Below are 20,457 nucleotides of genomic sequence, written 5' to 3' on the forward strand. Positions count from 1 at the left end.
GACTGATGTTGAAGCTGAAACTCCAATACTTTGGCCACCTGATGCGAAAAGCTGACTCATTTGAAAAGACCCTGATTCTGGGAAAGATTGAGGGCAGGAGGAGAAGTGGACGACAGATGATGAGATGGTTGGATGGCATCACCGACTCAATGGACATGGGTTTGGGTGTACTCTGGGAGTTGGTGATAGACAGGGAGGCCTGGAGTGCTTCAGTTCATGGGGTCGCAAAGAGTCGGACACAACTGAGCAACTGAACTGAACTGAACTGAGAGGCATTCAGAAGGGGTCCTGTGTTAGGAGTTGGGAGTAACGAGTGGTCACTGGACAAAGAAAAGTCTCTAGTTGTGCTTGGATGTGTTTGTTTGCCGAGGACACACACAGACCAGCATGACAAGTCACACTGATTCATTTGTCACATTTTCCTCCTTATTTGTCTTCTTTTAGTCAGGAGGAAAACCGCTATTCTTGTCCTCTAGGGCACTTTACTGTGGGAAGGTTTTCATCAATTGGAAGAAAATGAAAAAAACAAGGAAAGCAAAATGAGCTTTTCAGAATGCTAATTTTACGTTTCAAGTTTTATAACTCAGTTAAGAATTTCCTGTTGTTTTGCTCTTTAAAAATGTCCTTTTCTGAAATGATAGCAATAGTAGGCGGCAGTTGATTTTCTTTGATTTGCTAATCAGGCCAAATAAAAAGTTGGTAACTATACACTGGCTTTTGAAATTGTACTGGCTTGTGGAATTGGAATTGGTTTGTGGGAGACATTCCTGGCAGAAGGCACATAAGGCCAGGTTTCTCTGTGGGGAGCTCTTCGGAACTGACTTGGTCAGCTCCCTCCACTGACCCAGCTCCCCTGACTGCTGTGCTCTGAATGAATCTCAGTGAATGAAATGTGATTTAATTGAGTGCCTCTTGAAAAGCTGTCTGAGGAACTGTGAGATGTGACTGCTTTGACCGACCCTCCCATTTTCTCTTCCTCAAAATAAGTTGGATTGACAGGATTCAAAAGAGACATGAAATTAGTTCTCATTGGCTGATTCAGCAACAAAGCCAGGAAGCGGAATCTGCTAAGTGGAAAATATTCTAAGACTAGGAAGGAGAGATTGTATGAGGCAAGCCTGAACTGGCTGAGAAAGTTTCCCCATTCGTGCAGCTGATAAACTACTTTTGTAACTGGATGAAATGCTGGTCCCAGTCAGGACCCCTTTGGCACAGACACGTTCAGCCTGACTGCCAGGTGCAAGAGCAGATAGCGTGTAGCCAGCACCCTTAATAAAATTTTCCAAATAGCTACTGAAGCATCAGCCATTAGGCAAGAATTCAGTGATGGTTTATCCTTAAAGCTTAATAACCACTTCCACCACAGTTATTTCAGACTTTAAAACAAAAATCAGGTATGATAAAACTGTCAGAAAGGGAATGTGGACGTTCTCTTCCATTTCCTTGTGGTGCTGCCGCTGTGCAGCCCAAGACTCTAATAAAGCCAATTCTGCTCTGAAGATCTTCAAAATGAGGAGTTGGGATGTTCTCTTTGTATTAACACATTAATTTGGGAGGATCTACCCTATTTTTTCCCTGCTGCAACCGAGCACTTTTGCATTAAAGGAAGAGAAAGTGGATTTGCTTTCTCCTCTGGTAACTGGAACGGAGAAGATGAGGCTGAAGGAAGATTTCAGGCATTTCCAAAGGGAAGGTGAACTGGCATCTCTTCTGCCCCACTACATTCCAAATTGTAGGCATTTGCCCTCCCACCCCATCACCTAATAATGAAGCCAGGCAGTACATCAAGACCTCGGATAAAAGGCCCATTAGCCATGTCTGTGATTAAAGTTGATTAGCTAGAAGTCACTGGGAATTTTGAGTCCAAGATCAGTGGTGAATCAAATCCAATTTGCATAAACTACGAAGTGCTTCATTAAGGCTAATCATTTTCTTCTGTCCTTTGGTAATACATCATCCTTCTATGGGGTTCATTTAGATTAAGCTTGAGGATGTTGCCTTTAGCTTCCTCAACATTGTTAGGATCACTTTAGTGATGCTCTTTGGCCTCATCTTCTAGGACAGTACCTGTCTGGGGCCCTGCCTCAGAGCTACATCCTTAAGCAAGCTTCCTGGAAATTTAATGATTTATTAGGGTCCATGTGCCAGCGGCCAAGACTCATGTGACAATGAAGTGTACATCTTTTACAGTACCAGGAGAACAAACCATGCTTGTTTAAACTGATTAAGTACTCAGGCCACATAGTGCATTGTGTTGAGCCAACTTGATCATTAAATAATTTTACATACCCTTCTTGAAATGAGTCTATTTATACCCAGGAAACTTGACCAGGTTTAACCTTCCAGAGTTCATGTGTAGATCATTCTTCCTTTGCAATCGCTTGTGAGAATGACGAGTGCTGGTCGTTTTGCCCTAAAGGATTATTTCTTCATATCTCCTGTCATTTGTACACTCTGCTCCCTGTGCCTGAAGCACCTTCTCCTCCCCTCCTATAGCCCTCTATGCTTGTGCCTATTGAAACATTTATCACACTGCAATACAAATCCTTTTTTACTTATTTATCTCTTCTTCTCCTTGGAAATAGGAATTTCATACCTAGCCCACAGCTGACAGTAAATGTATGTTGAGTAAAATGTAAATTATGAGATGGTAGCTATAATAGCAGCCTATTAAAAAAATGATGTTGATCTCTGTGTATGGGCAGGTAAAGATGCCCATCACATATTTCATAGTATAGCTATTGGAAAAAAGCAAGCTGAAAAACATTATGTATAGGATGATCCCATGTTTGCTAAAAAAAAAGTGCTTATGCATATGTTTGTAGAAATGATAAAAATTATAAATATGCAGGGGCAGGATCTAGGATGTAAATATAGGGCTTTTATTTTTAACTTTATAAATTTCTATATTATAATTTTACTTTAAACTTCATAAATTTCCATATTTTAATTTATTAAACTGAGCCTACATTACTATTGTAAGTTAAAAACCTAATAAATATTAATAGTTTTTAAAACTATAAATTCTAGATCCTGGTTTCTAATTATTATTTTGAAAAATCCTATATTAATTTTCTAGGGTGGCTATAACAAATTGCTACAAACTGGATTGTTAAGTACAACAGAAATATATTCTCTCATGGTTCTAGAGGTTAGAAATCTGAAAAAGTAGAGCCACGTTCCCTTCAAAGCTTCTAGAAAAGAATCTTTTGCCCCTTCTTGCTTCTGATAGTTGTCAGTAAACCTTGGCATTCCTTAACTTTTGGACACATCACTTAAAACTCTGCCTCTGTTTTCACATGGTCTTCTCCCCGGTTGGGGCACTAAGGTTCCTCAAGCCTAATATAGTTTTTGAAATAAAAATATTTATGTTTACATATATTGTTAGTATTTTTTAATTAAGGTAAAATTGACAAAACATTTTTATTTTGATAGTTTTAGATATACAACGTAATGATTCAATCTTTGTATACTTTATGAAGTGATCCTTGCTATAAGGATCACTTATAAATCTTGTTAACATCCATCACAACATCATATACAACATAATGATTCAATCTTTGTATATTTTATGAAGTGATCCTTGCTATAAGGATCACTTATAAGTCTTGTTAACATCCATCACCACATAGTTATAAGTTGTTTTCTTGTGATGAGAACTTTTAAATATATTCTCTTAGCAACTTTCACATATGCAGCACAGTATTAAACTGTAGTCACCATGCTGTACGTTACATCCCGTGACTTACTCATCTTATAACTGAAAATTTGTCCCCTTCACCCATTTTTCTCACTCCCTACTCCTTGCCTCTGGCAATCACCAGTTTGTTCACTTGTTCTCGTTTTTTCCCCCCCTACCACGTGGCATATGGGAAGTTTCCCCACCATGAATCGAACCCATGCCCTAGGCAGTAAAAGCACCAAGTCCTAACCACTGGACTACCTGGGTTCACTTGCTTATTTGCTTTTTGTTTGTTTTTAAATTCTACATATAAGTAAAATCATACAGTATTTATCTTTCTCTGATTTCTTTCACTTAGCCCAGTGCCCCAGGCCTATCCATGTTGTTGCAAATGGCAAGATTACATTCTCTTTTGTATGCGTGCTGAATCACTTCAGTCGTGTCTGACTCTTTGCAATCCCATGGACTGTAGCCTGCCAGGCTCCTCTGTCCATGGGATTCTTCAGGCTATAATACTGGACTGGGCTGCCCTGCCCTCCTCCAGGGGATCTTCCTAACCCAGGGATCGAACCCACATCTCTTACGTCTCCTGCATTGACAGGTGGGTTCTTTACCACCTGGAATGTCCCACATTCTCTTTTATGTCAGAATAATTTTCCATTGTGTGTGTATATATATATTTTTATGTATATTTTTCTTTATCCATTCATCTACCATTGGACATGGTTTGTTTCCATATCTTGGCTATTGTAAATGATGCTGCAGTGAATATGGGCATGCATGTATTTGTTCTAATTAGTGTTATTTATTTTCTTCAGATAAATACCCAGGAGTGGAATTGCTGGATCATATGGTAGTTCTCTTTTTAGTATTTTGAGGAATCTCCATACTGTTTTCCATAGTGTCTACACCAACTTACATCCCTACCAATGGTGCATGACTGTTCCTTTATCTCCACATTTTCACCAACACTTTATTTCTAGTTCCCTTATTTTTTATATTCATTCCACAAATATGATTTGGCCAGCTCTTGTTTGCAAGGAACATAGTGTATCTAAATCCTCTTGTAGAAACAATATTAGAACTTACATTTACCAAGCAGGAGATCTGGATATCATTAAAAATTCTATATGGCAACAATATGTAAGAACCAGGACAGAAGGCAAGCTTATGGTTAATAGTGTACAAAGTTTATCAGCATTATACCTTTCCCACTGGCAAGTTTCTTCCATGAAATTGGGTTCTTGAACATTTTTTTTTTTTTTTACTAGTGCAACCACGGTCTTTAAGGTGGAAAATTCATTGATGTCAACTATCAGTTTAGCTTTTTCTCAGCTTGTAGTCAGTTATCAATACTTACTATTCATGCTGTTTTCATAAAGTATCCTTTTTGTAGTGCAGATTTCTGTCCCTTCCCCCAAAGGGCTTAAATACCACATAGAGAAGAAAAGAAAATGCAAGAGGAATTCTGAATCTAATTCATGAGTTTTTTCATTTATGTGGTATTCATGTCTTAGTCAGAAAGTAAGAGCTAAGTTTGAAAATTCACCAGCTAAAAGAAAATGGTTTTATGTGGCAAATGTACTGCCCCTCCCCAATCCAATTCTGGGAAAAAGGTTAGTGCATTTCTAGTGTATGCAGGACAGTTGTATCATGTCAGGTGGAAGTATGACCTTGCTTCTGTTTTTATTTAGAGATTCAGTATAATTTAAGGAGATCTGCATGGGTGCCAAGTTGACACTCTGTTTTCACATGACCTTCTCTCCTGTGTTTCTCTGTATTTTCACATAGCTTTCTTAGAAGAATACCAGTCAGTGGATGTAGGTGATGTGATTAGTTCATTTTATGTGTCAATTTCGTTAGGGCATGGCAACTAAGTAGTCAGCCAAACATTATTCTAGATGTTTAAGTGAAAGTATTTTGTAGATAACATTAACCTTTACATGGATAGATATTAAGTAAAGCAGACTGCTCTCTGCAATGTGAGCAAGCCTAATCTAATCAGTTGAAGATCTTAGGAGAAAAAAAAAAACTGACAACCCTCAAAGAAGAGAGAAATTCACCAGCAGCAAATGGCTTTCAGATTTGAAGTGCAATATCAACTGTTTCCTGCATCTCTAGCCTGCTGGTCTACCCTGCAGAATTTGGATTTGTCAGCCTCCACAATCTCATGAGCCAGTTCCTTAACATAGATATCTACCTTATCTGTCTTTCTATCTACTTATTTATACCTATTATTAATCCATTCTATTTGTTCATTGTCTCTGTGATGATTCCTTGGCTAGGAAAAGTTGGGGGGAGACTTCTACTGAGGGGCAAATGGGTCTGATTCCAAAGCTACTTCTAACAGAATCTCACATTTCCCCCAGTATCCCTAAATGTGAGCCATTTATTGGTGTTGAGACTTTGGGGAGTTCCCTGGTGGTCCAGTGGTTAAGTGGTTGAGAATCTGCCTGCCAGTGCAGGGGACATGGGTTCAATTCCTGGTTTAGGAACATCCCACATGCTGCGGAGCAAATGAGCTCATGTGCTGCAACATTGAGCCTGTGCTCTGGAGCCTGTAAGCCACAACTACTGAAGACCAGGTGCGTAGAGTCTGTGCTCTACAACAAGAGAAGCCACACTGCAGTGAGAAGCCCGCACACCACAATGAAAAGTAGCCACTGCTCGCTGCAACTGGAGAAAGCCTGCATGTAGCATCAAAGACCCAGCACAGCCAAAAGTAAATAAAATTAAATTAAAAAAAAGAAACTTTGGTTGTTAGTACAAGTGGTACATAACACTTGTTTAGATGTCCTAGTGTTTAGGAGGGAAAGATCTTGTCATAATGTAAGCAAAAAACAAATATGATGGCCTGTATCTTCTTTCCCCAAAGGTTGAACACCACCACCACCTCAGGAAAAGGAAGTTTGGCCCACAACTGATGGGAGAAGTAGACAGAAAGTGGCTGGCTGCATTCAAATAGGTCTTCTGCCTTTCCTCACACAATCCTCACTTGGTTTGGCTCAAACCAAATCTTTGAGGCTTCCTAAACTTGAATGGATTTTTCTTTCTACTCCAGGTTCTCCTTGGAGACCGTCCATCTCTCTCGTCTCTTTCACAGCAGAGCTTCTTGAGTCAGTATCTCCAATACATTCTCACCTCGCATCCTTCCATACTTGACTCCAGGGTTTTGTCCTCATCACACCACAGAGGCTACACTCATCAAGATACCTGGTGACCTCCACATGGCCGGATTCAAAGGTCACTTCCATATTCTTGTCTTCCGTCATGTCTCTCTGGGGCTAATGACTTTGAAATGTGTTTTCTTTGGGCTTCTGTTGAGTAGAGTTAAATGGGGTTTCCTCCTCCATCATTGCCTATTCCTTCTCAAATATCTTTATTGGTATTTCTGCTCTTAACCTTGAAAATTTAGAGTATTTGAAAGCTCAATCCTGTGCTCAATCTCATTATGTCACACAAGTAATCTCCAAGTCTGTGACTTTAAATATGATCCATATGCCTCACCAGTCTACATTTTCAGTACTGACCCTTGCCTTGAAATCCAGGCTTGTATTAATATATCCAGTTGCCTTCTTCATACTCCACCATTTGTTCTCTCTTTTAAAAATGTAATCCCTGGTCTTTTCACAGCTAGTTCCTTCTTGTTATTTAAATCTCAATTTATATGGTTATAAACTTTATCAACTCTCTGTCATCTATTACCAGTAATATCACTTGATTTTAATTCTATGTATAGCTTATACCAGTATCTGATATCTTTCTTGTCTGTTTACTTATTTATTTGTGTTTTTGTGTCCATAACTTTAAAAATTCCCTGAGATTGCAAGAGTACCTGACACAGACTAGGAGCCGAATAAATATTTTTTGAATGACTTGATTGAAAGATTATCACTTAAAGCTCACAATTTAGCATTTAAATTTCTAATGCCGTATGTTATTTTTGCTGTTATTTATATATTTATCTGAACATTTATAGATTTTATATTCCTTTAAAGGAGAGGTTAGGTCCGAATGGTGCATGGCAAGAGTTCCCACTTTCAGATGGAAACCCTCTGTGACCACAAAGAGATGAAGCCTAGCAAGAAAAGCCACCAGCTGCAAATTACATACTCCGTGTCCAGCCCACTTGGTTTCTGTCATTAACTTCCTGCTTCCACTAACAATCCTCTTCTTTTGACACATGACCACAAAGAGATGAAGCCTAGCAAGAAAAGCCACCAGCTGCAAATTACATACTCCCTGTCCAGCCCACTTGGTTTCTGTCATTAACTTCCTGCTTACACTAACAATCCTCTTCTTTTGACACATCTGTCATAGAGATTGTCTTTCCCAATGCAGGTTTACTTTCTGTTACTTGCTTTGACTGATGTTTGCAGTTAGAGTGACCAGCTTCTAGACCCTTTTGAAGGCGAGTGAAGCTAGAAGCAGGAGCAATATCTTATGCTTATTTTTCTTGGCATTTGCCTTTATTTCTCCTTACTTTTACAGGATAATTTTATTGGATATTAAGTTCTAGATTGGTGGTTTCTTCTTTCAACACTAAATAGTTCATGCTGCTCTACTTTTGCGTGGCGTCTGTCTAGAACTCCATTGTAATTCTTATTCTTGTTCCTCTATAAGTAGACATGCTCTTTGGTTAATTTGTTTTTATTTTTTATCCCTCTAGCTTTGTTCGAGATTTTCTCTATCTTTGATTTTCTGTGATGTGACTATGATATGCCTAGGGGTGGGTGTGTGTGTCTGTGAATATTATATGAATATTTTCTATATTTATAAAATATTTATAAATTTACCCTGCCTCATGATCTCTGAGCTTCCTGGATCTGTGGGTTGTCATCATTCATTTTGGAATTCTTAGCCAATATTAGTTCAAGTATTTATCCTGCTCTGTTTTTCTTCTCCCTCTGGTATTTTGATTACTATATACTATACATTTTGACGGAGAAGGCAATGGCACCCCACTCCAGTACTCTTGCCTGGAAAATCCCATGGATGGAAGAGCCTGGTAGGCTGTAGTCCATGGGGTCATGAGGAGTCGGACATGACTGAGCGACTTCACTTTTACTTTTCACTCTCCTGCATTGGAGAAGGAAATGGCAACCCACTCCAGTGTTCTTGCCAGGAGAATCCCAGGGACGGGGGAACCTGGTGGGCTGCCGTCTATGGGGTTGCACAGAGTCAGACACGACTGAAGTGACTTAGCAGCAACAGCATACATTTTGAAACTTTCTTACAGTTTTTGGATGTTGTATTCTATTTTCTTTTTTCATCCTGTTTTCTCTTTATATTTCAGTCTTGGAGTTATTGGTTGACCTATCTTCAAGCTCACTGATTCTTCAGCTGTGTCCAGTCTACTAGTAAGCCCATCAAAAGCATGCTTCATTTGTGTTACAGTGTTTGTGGTTTCCAACAATTCCCTTTGATTCTTTCTTAGTTTCCATCTTTCTGCTTATATCATCCATTTGTTCTTGCATGTCATCCACTGTTTTCTTTTTTTAGTATGTTAATCATATGGCAACCCACTCCAGTGTTCTTGCCTGGAGAATCCCAGGGACGGCGGAGCCTGGTGGGCTGCCATCTATGGGGTCGCACAGAGTGGACACGACTGAAGCGACGCAGCAGCAGCAGCATAGTTATTTAAAATTCCAGTCTAGGCCTGATAAAATCAACATCTGTGTCGTATTGGAATCTGATCCTGATGCTTGCTTTGTCTCTTCAGAGTGTGTTCTTTTAATCTTGTATTTTTGTTGTTGAAAGCTGAACATGATGTATTGAGTAATAGGAACTGAAGTAAATAGACCTAGTATGAATTTTTATGTTAAGCTGGCTAGCAGTTGGAGTGCACTTATGTTGTAGCTGTTGATACCAGAGGCTCTAATTCCTCTAATATCTTTGCTTTTGTCTCCTCGGTTGTCCTTGGGTTTCACTAAAAATTTCTTCTTAAACTGAGTCTGAGTGTTATAGTTTTTTCAGCTGAATTCACTATTATTATACTAGAATCCTGTTAGTGATGGTAAGGAAAGCAGGAGGGGATAGCATTTTATAATCTTATTATTAAATCTCAGTCTTTCAGTGACCCTGGGCCCTGGGCTATGACCTTCATGTATGTTTCTTAACTTCCTTTTCCCAACCGTTGAATGAGATGAAAGCTAGAAGGGGAGGAATGCCCTTCTAGATGGGATAAAGCTCTAGAAAATAGGTTTTTGTTACAGAAAGTACTCTGGCATATTTCACAGTGCTTATGTTTGGCCCTCCCTTGCCATAACCACAAGGTCCTTTTGCCTGAGTCTTCACTGATGGGAAGAAACTGGTAAGGTTTCTGGAGTTGAAATTCATGCGAGTGTAAGGGCTTCCTAGGACCCTGCAGTCCCAGGATTTTCTCACTCTCTTGCTAGTCCATATTCTGCCTCCAGCAATTCATCAAAATTCAGTTCAGTTCAGTTGCTCAGTCATGTCTGACTCTTTGCAACCCCATGGACTGACAGCAGTATGCCAGGCCTCCCTTTCTATCACCAACTTCTGGAGTTTACTCAAACTCATGTCCATTGAGTCAGTGATGCCATCCAACCATCTCATCCTCTGTCATCCCCTTCTCCTCCCACCTTCAATCTTTCCCAGCATCAGGGTCTTTTCAAATGAGTCAGTTCTTCACATCAGGTGGCCAAAGTATTGGAGTTTCAGCTTCAGCATCAGTCCTTCCAATGAATATTCAGGACTGATTTCTTTTAGGATGGAAGGTTGAATCTCCTTGCAGTCCAAGGGACTCTCAAGAGTCTTCTCCAATACCACAGTTCAAAAGCATTAATTCTTTAGCGCTCAGCTTTCTTTATAGTCCAACTCCCATATCCATACATGACTACTGGAAAAACCATAGCTTTGACTAATGAACCTTTTTTGTCAAAGTAATGTCTCTGCTTTTTAATATGCTGTCTAGGTTTTTCATAGCTTTTCTTCCAAGAAGCAATCATTTTTTAATTTCATGGCTGCAGTCATCATCTGTAGTGATTTTGGAGCCCCCCAGAATAAAGTCTCTCACTGTTTCCATTGTTTCCCCATCTATTTGCTATGAAGTGATGGAACTTAATGCCATGATCTTGGTTTTTTTGAGTTTTAAGCCATCTTTTTCACTCTCCTCTTTTACTTTCATCAAGAGGCTCTTTAGTTCTTCACATTCTACCATAAGGATGGTGTCATCTGCATATCTGAGGTTATTGATGTCTCTCCCAGCAATCTTGATTCCAGCTTGTGCTTCATCCAGTCCAGCATTTCTCATGATATACTCTGCATATAAGTTAAATAAGCAGGGTGACCACATACAACCTTGACGTTCTCCTTTCTCAATTTGGAACCAGTCCATTGTTCCAAAACTCATCAAAAGTACCGTATAAACGTTACTACCAGTTTATGGCCCCAGTGGCTTCCTCTTCAGTTCTCAGCTGTGGCTCTCCAGCATGTCCAAGAAAAGTTATTGATTATCAGTTTAACATTTGCTTTGCCTAAGGGTGGAAGTGATTATTTCCAAGCTTTTAACGTGTTGAATCCCAAACTGGAAGCCTAGGTATCTTTACAGTACCTCGTGCTGTGCTCTACAGGAATTGGCACACCATGTCTTTGCTTGTGTTTCTGCCAGTGCTACGGGGCCCATTTCCCCACCACTTCCCACAGCTGCAGAGGACACTTTTTGCCAAGGGAAAAGAGTTGGAGTTTTGGTATGCTGTATTTTAATGGGTGCCAATCACTTAAATATAGGCACTAATTTGGTACTTTGAATGATGGATGACAGCCAAGACCAAGTGGGATTGTCCCACTCGGCTTCTTGTTTCCTTGTGCTGGAGGTGTATATTCATGCTATTGCAAAAGCAAAAAAAGGGAAAAAATTCAATAAAAAAAATCCACATTTGTATGTTGGGCTGAAGCCTCAGCTTACTCAGGACAGGTCATTTCTGGTGTCTCAGATATACAGAATCTTCTCTGAGGCTTGATTTCTGAGATTTAGAAACACTCTGAAGACTTCAGTTTTCTTATTTATAGTTTTGCTTCTTGCTCAGTGGTAATACTTTTCCCTCTTTCTTTCTTTCCTTCTTTCCTTTTTTCCTTCCCTCCCTCTTCCTTTCCCTTTTTGATATTAGTACTTAGCATGTTTATGTAAAGTTAAATGTTTTACTTGTTAGTGTTGGCTATTAGCAGGATAGGACAATTTAGCTGAAGACAACTGCTGGTAAATCTTTTCAACACTGATTTGAAATGCAAATTAATATAAGCAATTACCAGATACTATACATAGTTTTTAAATGGAACGTTTTAAATGACATTTCCCTGGCAATTTGTGTAAATCTCAAAGATTAGGCATTCTCTTTGTTCAATAAATAAATACGCATCCAAAGCCCAATTTGAGGTTGCCATCCCATAATCATTCTCAATTGTAGCCAGCTCTGAAATAAAGATGGCCTTTTCAAATAACAGCTACCTAAACAATTTCTTCCTATTTGAGAACATGTTTGTAAAGAAAGATACCTTATGTGTTGGGGTTGGGATCTGATGGCCTCAGACAATGAAGATTAAAATGATATTTTAGGGAGATGGATATTTTTTCCTCAGTCAGAGAAAGAGAACTAACATTTATTGAGTCTTTTCTGTGTTGAACACTTTATATTCATTCAATATTCAATGAATATCGCCTCAAATATACAGATGATATCTCTTTAATGGCAGAAAAAAAGGAACCAAAGAGCCTCTTGATGAGAATGAAAGAAGACAATGAAAAAGGTGGCTTGAAACTCAAAGTAATAATTAAAAAAAACTAAGATCATGACATCCTGTCCCATCACTTCATGGCAGGAAGAAAGGGAAAAAGTGGAAGTGGTGACAGATTTTATTTTCTTGAGCTGCAAAATCACTGCAGATGGTGACTACAGCCATGAAATTAAAAGATGCTTGTTCTTTGGAAGAAAAGCTATGAGAAACTTAGACAATATATTGAAAAGCAGAGATATCACTTTGCCGACAAAGGTCCACATAATCAAGCTATGGTTTTTCCAGTAGTCATGTCAAATGTGAGAGTTGGACCATAAAGAAGGCTGAGCACCTAAGAACTGATGCTTTCTAACTGTGGTGCTGGAGAAGACTCTTGAGAGTCCCTTGGACAGCAAGGAGATCTAACCAGTCAATAGTAAAGGAAATCAACCCTGAATATTCATTAGAAGGACTGATGCTGAATCTGAAGCTCTAATACTTTGACTACCTGATGCAAAGAGCCGACTCATTGGAAAAGACCCAGATGCTGGGAAAGATTTAAGACAAAGGGAGAAGGGGACAGCAGAGGATAAGATGGTTAGATAGCATCACCAACTCAACGGACATGAATTTGAGCAAACTCTGGGAGATAGTGGAAAACAGAGGAGCCTGGCCTGCTGCAGTCCATGGGCTCCCACAGAGTAGAATATGACCTAGCGACTCAACAACAGCAGCAACAACAACTACCATATTCTGGCCATATATTTTAATTGCTGGGGATGCAGTGGGAATAGGACAGGAAAGAGACCCTTCTGTCATGGGTCTTATGGGAAATTAAAACGAATCCAGAGAATGATAAGTACCCTGATGTGGGATTGAGAATGGCTTGGTGAAGAGAGGGTGCCCATTTGATAGAGCAAAACATGCAAGGCCTTTTTGAAAAGGTGACATTTGTATTGAGTTATTGAAGAGTCAGCCAGCCACTCATTTTATAATTTTCACAACTTGAGACAAAGGTAACATTATTTCAGCTGGTACAGGCAAAGAAATGAATTGCTTAACTAGGTTGAGTCATTTAAAGTCACACAGACTTCAAATCCTATTCCAGTTGCTTCCAAAGCTCCCGGCCCACTACAGCCCACAGGTCTTTGCTCACCAGCTGCCTCAGGTTTGGGCAGAAACACGATCTTTGTTTACCTAATCTTTAAGTTTTCATGGAACAGAGAATTTGCTAATAAAACTAACCCCCAGTCATCTCTTTTCTCAGTAAGAATATTAAAAGGCAAAAGAAGACCGCTTAATTTTCATGAGAAATGTTTTAATACCAAAATAGTTAAAAGGATATTTCCTGAGATTTAAGGATGTTACTTCGAGTTGAATATAGTTAAATTTATGAAACACATGTTATTTTGTCTCTCTTTTCTTTTTTTTACTTACTTTACAGAGAATCACAAAATAAAAAGACTGCTTGAGAATTGATGGACTCAGTGACCCACAGATTTACCTCCAGACTTGAGGCCCTTGGGTTGATGCAAACTCCGTAATCTTGCTGTTGGAGATGCTCTTCACCAAAGTTAGAAACTTGCTTCTAATTGAATCAGTCCAGCAAAGGGCAGGCAGGTCATCCTGACCTAAGTATTTCCAGTCTGAGTGTTTTCCTCGGAAATATTTATCTATTTAGCAAAGAGAAGATGATGCATTCTCTGTTCATTAAAAAGTTCAAACATGCCTTAAAGCTCTTTACAAAATAATTCACAAACTGGTTTTCCATGGGCAGTTGTTCATAATGACTTGAATAAATTAAGAGATTAGATTCATTACTTTTCCTGTTAGTTAAATAGATGGTTAGAAATGACCCTTTGGACTTGTGTTAATAGAAGTGTGTGTGTGTGTGTGTGTTTCTTTTTCATGAATATTCAAGTATTGATCAGTTTATAACAGTGATGTATCTGTATTTCTTTTTCTAACCATGAACAGAAGCACAACTAGGAAATATAAAAGAATAAATACTATTTAAAAGCATATTGAAAACATAATGATAATTACAGAGGCAATAATTGTAAACCAGAGCATCAACTGCATCCTTGAGGCCATTTCTACAGTGTTTCAAGTACCTCATTATATCAGTTGTACCAGAGTTCATCTCACAGAGAAACAGGATAAGAAGTATTGGGCTCAAGGATCAATTGAAATATCAGTTCTGAACATAAGTAAAAATAGCAATGATACAAGCTGAGTGCCTGGATCTTTTACTTTTTTGTCAATATAGCTATTACTACTTTTCCGCTGTTTTATCTCCCTTTCTTAGGCTTAATAGCATGAGCTAAATACCTTTGATTTCACAAAGCAATTGAAGGGATAAAGAGAAATACAAGTTATTAAAAATGTACCGGGGTGGGAGATGGGAGGGAGCTTCAAGGACTAGGTGTATACCTATGGCTGATTTATGTTGATGTGTGGCAGAAACCAACACAGCATTGTAAAGCAATTATTCTTCAATTAAAAATAAATACATTTTGAAAAATACCTAGAAAAATGTACCAGACATAAGTGAATACATTCTAATTTAATATTAAGGAATTAGAATTAGTTTGAAGCCTTAGAGTTAGTTTGAAGCCTTTCCTATGATTGATGTTTAATATATACATACACATATATATGTATGCATTTTTAATTTCAAAAGAAGTTAAAAATGGTAGAAGGAACAAGTAGGAAACATATAAAGACACTAAGTCACCTATAATCCCACTACCAAGTTCAACACTATTTGCATTTCTCTGAATTCCTTCCATATTTAATATGTATATATTTATTATTATTTATTAAAGATGTCATTATTAAAACAGAATTATAATGTGTACATAATTTTCTACACTTTAATATTATGAGGCATTTTATATGATAAGAAATATTTCTCATATATATGCTTTGTATGATGTCCTAATGTTTTAGCACATAGATATTAAACTTTTTATAATTAGGCTGCCAGTCTTAGACATTAGGGCTTCCCTTGTGGCTCAGCTGGTAAAGAATCCTCCCGCAAGCGGGAGACCTGGGTTCGATCCCTAGATTGGGAAGATCCCCTGGAGAAGGGAAAGGCTACCCACTCCAGTATTCTGGCCTAAAGAATTTCATGGATGGTATAGGCCATGGGATCGCAAAGAGTCGGACATGACTGAGTGACTTTCACTTAGATATTAAGGTTATTTTCACTTCTTCCTTTTAAAAATTAATGCTGCAGTGAACGTGAGCAAAGATTACTTTGTTTGAAATTTTGAAATATTTCCTTAGATTAGATTTCCATAAACAGAATTGCTATATTAAAGAATTTAAACCCTGCTAAGAGTTTTTACAGCATAAATGTCGAAGTAATCGCTGGTGTGGTTTAGTAATTTCCACTTCTCTGTACCTTTACCCTTACTGGTATTATCTCTGAAAAAATGAATTTGATAACTTGATAGATTAAAAAAACTCATTATTCTATTAATTTAAATTTCTTTCCTTTTTTTCTTTCTTAGTGAGATTCATTTGTGCATTTATTCACAAAAATGTCCATGAAACATCGTATTGGCAGAACTGGCTTCCATGGAGTGTGACCTGTACCTTTGTGTGAGTCCCCAGAGCTCAGAAGGACCCTGTGCTTGGTATAATGCTCTGCTGTCACCATCTTCCCTGGTGGGCTTCCCTGGCTCAGATGCCTGCAATGCAGGAAACTCAGGTTCAGTCCTTGGGTTGGGAAGATCCCCTGGAGAAGAGAATGGCAACCCACTCCAGTGTTTTTTCCAGAAGAATCCCATGGACAGAAAGAGCCTGGTGGGCTGTAGTCCATGGGATCACAAAGAGTCAGACATGACTGAATGACTAAGTATGCACGCTTGTCACCATCTTGGAATTTTATCTTTGAACTTATGTTTTGTAAGTGAGGTCTGATGGAACAATGAATATAAGAAGAAATACATGCAATATGTGTGTTGACTCTTCCCCATCACTCCATCTGCACATCGTCTGTGATGTCCTGTGAGCACAGAGTTCTGGAGGACCCGAGATGCCGAGAAGTTCAGGGAGACTCAAAGTGAGCACAAGGTAAACACGGCACCCCTATAATTGAGTAACGAGGGTAGGTGCTGACAGCTGCAAGTGGCCATGCTTTTTGTTTATACCAGGACTTTCTTCCAATGGAGAAAGTAGGTAAAAATTTTCTGAGAAACATGAGCAACCAAGAAACCCTATCATATCCTTTATCTGTCACATTGCTTTCTTGTATATGCCAAGCACTTACATTGAAAATGGTGATAAATAAGGAAAGAAAAAGATAAGACAACCTGTGGTGATTTTTTTCCCCGTTAGTCCTTTTTGGTTCATGATAGGGAAGAGACTACTGGGACCAAAAGCAGGAGAGTAGACAGAACCTTGGAATGAAATCATGACTGCATAGTGTTATTCATCCAGTGTCCATAAAACTGCTTTTGATTCTGCTATCTGATGAGAATGGAAAAGAACATGTCTGTGAACACAGTGGGGAGATACTAGAGACTATGTTAAAAATCTGTTCTGGTAATGATATCATGTCTGGTGCATTACGGCACTTGAGGCTCCTACTTAACTGTCATACACTGTGATCCAGACTGCTATGTGCAAAAAATAGAATAGTGCATTGAATGAGAACATAATGGGACCATCACACCTGAATCCTTTGTCTTTGAGGATGATGCTCATGTCTGCTATTCTACCTAAAATGAAATATATGTTTATATACTATCGAAGTTGAGAATACGGAGAAGACAATGGCAACCCACTCCAGTACTCTTGCCTGGCAAATCCCATGGACCAAGGAGCCTGGTGGGCTGCAGTCCATGGGGTTGCTAGCAGTTGGACATGACTGAGCGATTTCACTTTCACTTTTCACTTTCACGCATTGGAGAAGGAAATGGCAACCCACTCCAGTGTTCTTGCCTGGAGAATCCCAGGGACGGGGGAGCCTGGTGGGCTGCCGTCTATGGGGTCGCACAAAGTCGGACAGGACTAATGAGACTTAGCAGCAGCAGCAGCAGCAAGTTGAAAATACAGAGCGTCAATTTCAGGGGTTTCTGCTTTACCTTCACTTTGTTGTTTAGTTACTCAGCCATGTCTGATTCTTTTGTGACCCCATGAACTGTAGCCTGCCAATCTCCTCAGTCCATGGGATTTTCTAAGGAAAAATACTGGAGTGGGTTGCCATTTCCTTCTCCGTTACCTTCACTAGTATAGTGGTTTTATTCATTAGGCTCCAAAGTGCCTAATGACTACAAGGAGATCAAACCAGTCAATCCTAAAGGAAATTAACCCTGAATATTCATTGGAAGGACTGATGCTGAAGCTAGAGCTCCAATACTTTGGTTACCTGATGCGAAGAGCTGACTCATTGGAAAAGACCTTGATGCTGGGAAATATTGAGGGTAGGAGAAGGAGGGGGCGGCAGAGGATGAGATGGTTGGATAGCATCACAGAATCAATGGACATGAATTTGAACAAACTCCGGGAGATAGAGAAGGACAGAGAAGCCTGGCGGGCTGCAGTCCATGGGGACATGACTTAGTGACTGAAGGACAACAAAAGCACCTGCATTAGGGTGATGTCCATGTTTGAGATGGCTAGTCTGATTATACACTTGAAAACTAAGAAAACACCACTGGGTATGTCTGTGGACTCAGTGTACAATGACATTTGGCCAGAAATCCATTTATTGCTCAATTTCCACATACCCTTACTCTTATAGGAAGCCACAGTGGAGCTTTATGTTTTCACATATTAGTGTCTAGTATTAATATTTGGGAAGTATTCCTTTCTCCCGAATTTTCTATAAGTTTGTGTAAAATTGATATTATTTCTTCCTTAATTGTTTGGCAGAATTTGCCAGTAAAGCCACTGGCAAATGAAAAAATTTAAACAATAAATCTAATTTCTTTAATTGGTATAGAATTATTCAGATAATGTGAAACAGCTGGATATCCCCTTTCTCTAGTGTATGGTCAACCAAGTGAATGGTCACGGGTCCATTTGGCAGAAAGTGTAGGGGAATCACTGCATTGTATTTTGGCTATGATGTTGCAAGGCCCTTCCTCAAGGGGAACCAGCTCTCTCTCAGTGCATGAGTTCTGGGCCAGAGAGCTGGCTTAGGTCTGGAAATGAGGCAAGAGATTGTGACTTTTCTTGGAGGCCTGATCTCAGCCTTCTCCTCGACCTTTCTCTATCACTGTTGATTGTGTTATGCAGTATTCTTGTTGGCTCTTTAACTCTTGCCTTTAGGGATACATGCAAAATGTGTGCATGCCATACCCGTAGATCACTTTGAGTCAGGCTTCCCTGGCTGCCATTCCAACTTGCTCCCCATTTTGGATAGTTATTTCCTCCTTGTCTATTATGATTAAATGCTATCTTTTGGCTTTTCCTACTTAGGGTTCTGTTCTGTTGCTGAGGAGCCCAGTTCTGCAATAGTTTCTCAATTAGTACTGATTGCCAGAGAACCACACCTGAACTTCTGAATTTTCCATTGATGCTGGTGACCCCTCACCTGATCCTTCCTTATTGCCTTGGCAAGGGGAATGCCCCCGGCTGTTTCTAGACATGTAGTCAGCTGGTGAATTTTATGATCTTATATAATAGTTCTGTTGATTTCTACGTTCACAGTCTGTCACAGAAATTTGGGCATACATTTGATGTGAAAAGCCATCTCATTGGTGTATTTAAGCCAACTCAAGAATCCCTTCCCATGGTACTGAATTGAGAGACAGTGAGTGAGTCCGCTAGTAAAAAAATTCTCCCTTAAACAACTTTATATTCTTCATCCCCAGTAGATCTTCTGGTACCAACTGTCTTGGGAAGGTTTCTAGAAGAATGAGATTCTTGTGAAAGTTATTTACAGAGGGAGAAACTATTCTCTGGAGAAATTTGTAAACGAATGAGGGAAACATCATAGAGCAAAAGAAACCAAGCAAAGGTGTTTCAGGAGAAACATCTTTGGCCTAGCTTTGGCCTCTTCCCATGGGGAGCCAAATTCACATTCCCATGGGAATGTGAAGGTTGCTATCCTTCCAAAAGACAAGGGCTTTTTTTTTTTTTTTTTCCCCCTAACATCCTTAAATCAGGTAAGATTTAAGGTATAATGTCTCAAGAATCTTAAGGCAAAATGACTCTCATCAGCTGAGGATAGGCCTGCTGAAAAGGGTACCAGCAGCTGGGGGATGGGCACTCTGACCCAGTTAGGGGATCGAGGTGGTACCGAATCCAGAGCCTGTTTGAATGGATATGCTCTATATGCGTGGAAAGAATCTCTATACTCTGGTTTCAGTAATACTTACATTACAGTCATTTGGGATCTGACATTAGGACTTTAAAAGGAATGCAATATTTTCTAATTTAGTTTATAATGCATTTCGCTGGGTGTGTAAGGACTAAAATGGATATTTCCTACTTTGCAAATAGCTGAGGCACGTGAGATGAAAATCAACATGCAGATTTGTGAGGTTAGTGATAATTTTGTGCATCATAAAAATGCAATGATTCAAGGATCTCTTTGTCCTAGTTTTTTTTAATGAGATGTTGAATTGCACAAACATTGAGTGTTATGTGTGTCTTATTACTGAACATAGTCTGAAGGCAAAACATCTAAGCTCTAAAATAGCCCAAGAATAGCAGGTAAATAATCTTATTCTGCAGTAATTATTGCCTTCTTTCTATGTTTAATCTGTGATTTTTGTGTGTAATTCTAATCCATTCATTGTCCTTGCTGTGCAGTATTCTATTATATGAATATGACAACATTCATTTATTCTTTTGTAGATGGACATTTGGGTTATTTCCAATTTTAGGTTAATGCGAATAATCCTCCTGTGAACTTTCTGCACATGTTTATCTAGGGTATACTATACAAAGGCTAGGATGAGACATAGGATAGGGTATCTTGGGTTTTCTAGACAATACCAGACTGTTTTTCAATATAGTTGTGCCTGTTCCTCAGCAGGAAGATTGAGGGCAGGAAGAAAAGGGGGTGGCAGAGGATG

General features: G+C 39.1%; 1 long non-coding RNA gene across 1 annotated transcript in view; it reads left to right on the forward strand.

Moving 5' to 3' along the window:
- Positions 1–16,683, forward strand: part of LOC147349216 (uncharacterized) — a 133,108-nt gene extending 116,425 nt beyond the window's left edge. Inside the window, exon 3 of the long non-coding RNA XR_015150324.1 lies at positions 15,937–16,683. This is a non-coding gene — a long non-coding RNA (uncharacterized LOC147349216). The remainder of the gene's footprint in view (positions 1–15,936) is intronic.
- The last annotated feature ends 3,774 nt before the right edge of the window (positions 16,684–20,457 follow it).

The sequence above is a fragment of the Bos grunniens genome, chromosome 21 (genome assembly GCF_055505025.1).
Source record: "Bos grunniens cultivar Pamir isolate PY7600 chromosome 21, Bosgru_T2T1.0, whole genome shotgun sequence".
NCBI lineage: Eukaryota > Metazoa > Chordata > Mammalia > Artiodactyla > Bovidae > Bos > Bos grunniens.